Genomic DNA, 5,183 nt, shown 5'->3' on the forward strand with positions numbered 1-5,183 from the left:
CTGGTGCGCGACTGGCAGCCCAGATTCAGAAATTGAACCCGAATGGACCCGAGGGGTTTCGAAACCCTCGTAATGTGTGCCGACGGACCCGGAAAAGTTTCGGGCCCCAAGGAAGATGAAATCCGACCCGAAGATAAAGAATGAAGCCGAAGAATAAAGAACTCAAGAATCGAAAACCCGTTGATGTAACAGAAGGAAATAATTATTGTAATTATTTATTTATTCGATTGAGTTGTAATTTATTTATCCATGGGACCCGGTCAAATCCATCTCAATAGCCGATTGCATATATTTATATTTTATGTTGATAATTATATATTATATGTCCATGCATATAACATGCCATATAGATATAATGTGCCTACTCATATGTTTTATAACATGCCATGCATATATGCGCATTTGTTATTATTTATTTTATTTATTATAAAAGGGTTTTAGAAAAATAAAATAAAATAAGTACCATGCGCTAAAATTGATTTAATATGATTAAATTGATTTAAGTTGCAAAATTGATTTGCGAAATAATGTTACATGTGAAATTCAAATTTAAGAGTTAAATTTTAGAATTTCACATATCCGAAAAATAAATTGTTTATTTTTTGATTTGAAAACCATGAGATGTTTTTCAAACAAAATATAAATTTGCAAAATAATGAGTGGGAGAGGGTTTTATGACAATATGACCCACTAGTCTCCGCCGTTAGCGTAACACCGTGAGATCCGGAGAGGGGCTTTGTGGCGACATTGAATCGCCTTTCTAAAGGAGAATGTTCTTGCCGGATCAATAACAAGGTTGGCTTCCTAGAGATAAGATTTCAAGATGTATTTCTGAATTGACTACCCAAAGGTAGCAATCCAGAGTTAAGTCTATGGGATCTGAAACGACGGGTCACACTCATAAAATATAATCAAATCTGTTGGTTATATTTTGACTAAAAATAACGGTAGTTAATAAATATGAAAATATGAGATATTTTGGCTATATTTATTAACTGAGAAGAGTCTTGGTCTAATTGGCATATAACCTGACTACCCAAAGGTACACTTTATATGTGGAAAATTAGACTATCGTTGGCACCTAAAATTAAAACATGATTTATGTATTTTTCATGTGCTTCATGCATCATATTTAATTGTGCTAAATTAACATGTCTTGATATTCATGCACATAAATTGATTAGATGAATATTCTATTTATTTTCAGTAATATGTCAAATCCTATTATCACACTACTTATGACTGAAAAATTAGACGATGATAACTATGCTAAGGGGAAAAGTAACATGAACATACTGTTCATCTGCGAAGACTACAAATTAGTCCTAGTAGAGGAATGTCCTCAAGAACCCGCGGCTAATGCATCCAAAACCGTAAGAGAGCCTTATGATCGCTGGATCAAGGCCAACAATAAAGCAAAGTGCTTTATGTTGGCCAGTATGAGCGATGTGCTTCGCAAGAAGCATGAGGAGATAGAGACTGCTTATGAGATAATAGAGTCTCTAGAAACCATGTTCGGCGCTCCCTCTGAGAAGGCTCATTTGGATGCTGTTAGGGCTTTCATGAATGACAAAATGAAGAAAGGTTCTTCAGTCAAGGCACATATTTTGAACATGATTCATCACCTCCATAATGCGGAGCTCAATGGTGCCAGGATCGATGAAGCCACCCAAGTTGGCATCATCTTCGAAAGCCTATCTCCTGATTTTTATGAGTTCGTGAACAACTTTGTTATGAACAAGAAAAAGTCCAACCTCACTGAACTCATGAATGACCTACAAAACTTCGAATCCACCAACAAGAGAAGGGAAGGAGAAGCAAATGTTGTTATTGCAAGAGGCTCTGGTAAAAACAAAAGAAAGGACCAGAACTAAGGGAAAGGGAAGAAAGGAAAGAATAAGAAACCAAGGAAGACTAAAGGCCCCATCCAGAAACCTAAGGGAAAATGTTTCCACTGCAATGGCGAAGGGCACTGGAAGAGAAACTGTCACAAGTATCTCGAGGAGCTGAAAAAGAAAAGGGAACAAGGTAAATCAGATTTACTAGTCCTTGAAACATGTTTAGTAGAGGGTGATATCTTGGCCTGAATAATTCATTCGGGAGCAACTAATCATGTTTGTTTTTCTTTGCAGAGTCTTAGTTCTTACACCGAGCTAGCCGATGGGGATTACACGATGAAAGTGGGCAATGGCGCAAGAGTTTCGGCAAAAGCAGTGGGAGAAGTTAGACTTCGTTTTAGGGAAAATAAATTTTTAGTTTTGAACAATGTTTATTTTATTCTAGACATTCGTAGAAATTTGATTTCTGTGGCTAAGCTATTTGAACAATTATTTAAAGTTTATTTTGATAATGAATTTGTTCATATTTCTCGAAATGGTTTAAATATTTGTTCTGGACGTTTGGATGATGGTTTATATTATATAAAACCAATACCTAACTCACTGCTTAATACTAAAATGTTCAGGGTTGTCGAACCTAAGAATAAAAAGCAAAAGATTTCTCATGACAATAACACATATCTGTGGCATCTTAGGCTTGGTCATATTAACCTAAACAGGATTGAAAGACTGGTAAAGGATGGTCCTTTAAGCGAAATAAAAGTTGGTGAGCTTCCGGTCTGTGAATCTTGTCTGGAAGGTAAAATGACCAAGAGGCCTTTTACAGCAAAAGGAAAAAGAGCTACAGAACCCCTTCAGCTGATTCATTCAGATGTATGTGGACCATTGAATTTCCAAGCTAGAGGAGGTTACGAATATTACGTCACCTTTATTGACGACTATTCGAGATATGGTTACGTTTACCTAATGCAACGGAAATCTGAAACTTTTAGAAAGTTTAGAGAATTCTGAGCATAAGTTGAAAAATAATTAGGTAAACCAATCAAGACACTTCAATCAGATCGAGGGGAAGAATACCTAGGCCAAAAGTTTCGGGATTTCTTGATTGAAGAAGGTGTAGTATCCCAATTGACTACACCCGGTACACCACAGCAGAATGGTGTAGCTGAAATGAGAAATCGGACTTTGCTCGACATGATGAGATCAATGTTGAGTTATTCTTCATTGGCTAATTCATTCTGGGGTTATGCCCTAAGAACAGCTGCCTACATTCTGAATAGAGTACCATCTAAGTCTATTCCTAAAACACCCTTAGAGTTGTGGTGCGGTCGAAAACCTAGTTTGAGACACATGCGCATATGGGGGTGTCCAGCACATGTGTTGAAAGGAAAGACTGGGAAGTTGGAACCCAAGTCAGAAGTGTGTATGTTTGTAAGATATCCTGATGGGACGAAAGGAGGTTTCTTTTATTGTCTTGAAGATCAAAAGGTGTTTGTATCGACAAATGTCACTTTTCTGGAGCATGACTATATGATAGATTTTAAGCCCAGAAGTAAAATAGTATTGGAAGAGTTACTTTCCGATGAGATCGGACCACAACCGACAAGAGTTGTCAGACCACTCAGAGAAAAGACCACAGTTCCTGATCAGACTCCTAAGGCACCTCGTCGTAGTGGGAGGGTACGCATGTTACCCGACCGGTATACCGGGGAAGCCTAAATCGTCACTGTTGATGACGGTAAGGAGGATCCATCAACCTTTAAGGATGCGATGGATGATTCTGATAAGGAAGAATGGCAAGCAGCTATAAAACTCGAGATGGAGTCTATGCACTCTAACTCAGTCTGGCAACTTGTAGATCTACCCGAAGGGGTAAAACCCATTAGATGCAAGTGGATCTTAAAAAGAAAGAGAGGAACGGATGGAAAAGTAGAGACTTATGAAGCAAGGCTAGTGGCTAAGGGTTATACCCAAAAGGAGGGAGTTGACTATGAGGAAGCTTTCTCACCAGTAGCTATGCTTAAGTCCATCCGGATACTCCTGACCATTGCAGCATATTTTGACTATGAGATATGGCAGATTGATGTCAAGACAGCTTTTTTGAATGGCTATCTTGAGGAAACCATCTATATGGATCAGCCATAGGGTTACATAGAGGAAGGCCAAAGGCAGAAAGTCTGCAAACTGCAGAGGTCCATTTATGGACTGAAGCAGGCTTCTAGATCATGGAACATCAGGTTTGATGAGGCTATAAAGTCTTATGGATTTGATCAAAATATTGATGAACCATGCGTCTACAAGTACAAGAAAGAAGAGAAAGTGGTCATCTTAATTCTTTATGTCGATGACATCTTACTCATTGGGAAATATGTGGGATTGATGACAAATGTAAAGGAGTGGTTAGCCAACCAATTCCAAATGAAAGATTTGGGAGAGGCAAGCTATGTTCTTGGGATTAAAATTATTCGAGATCGCAAGAAAAACCTTTTGGCGTTATCGCAGGCATCTTATATAGACAAAATGTTGTCTAGGCATTCGATGCAGAACTCCAAGAAAGGAAATTTGCCTTCTAGGCATGGTATTCATCTTTCTAAGGAGCAATGTCTAAAGACTCCACAACAGGACGAAGATATGAGACAGTATCCCTATGCTTTGGCCGGGGGAAGACTTATGTATGTCATGTTGTGTACAAGACCAGATATCTACTATGCAGTGGGAGTGGTCAGTCGCTACCAGTCTAACCTAGGATTAGATCATTGGGTTGCAGTAAAGTGTATTCTCAAGTATCTTAGGAGAACGAGAAACTATATGTTAGTATATTTCGGAAAAGATCTGTCTTTCACCGGATACACGGATTACGATTTCCAATCGGATAGAGATAGTCGACGGTCGACATCTGGATCTGTGTTCACTCTTAATAGAGGAGTCGTGGTATGGAGAAGTATAAAGTAAAAGTGTGTTGCTGACTCTACCATGGAAACTGAATATGTTGCAGCTTGTGAAGCCGCAAAAGAAGCTACATGGCTCAGGAAGTTCTTAACTGATCTGGAAGTTATTCCAGATATGGATAAGCCAATTAATCTTTATTATGACAATAGTGGAGCGGTGGCTAATTCAAAGAAACCTAGAAGCCATAAGAGTGCGAAACATATAGAAAGGAAATATCACCTGATCAGAGACATTGTGGATAGATGCGATGTAGCGGTTCTGAAGATCGTGTCAGAGAACAACCTTGCTGATCCGTTCACCAAGACATTGCCATTGAATGTATTTGATCGGCACTTAGATGGATTTGGGATTAGAGACATGACACACCTACTTTTGACAAGTGGGAGATTGTTGGGA

Source organism: Morus notabilis, unplaced genomic scaffold, assembly GCF_000414095.1.
Source record: "Morus notabilis unplaced genomic scaffold, ASM41409v2 Scaffold79, whole genome shotgun sequence".
Taxonomy (NCBI): domain Eukaryota; kingdom Viridiplantae; phylum Streptophyta; class Magnoliopsida; order Rosales; family Moraceae; genus Morus; species Morus notabilis.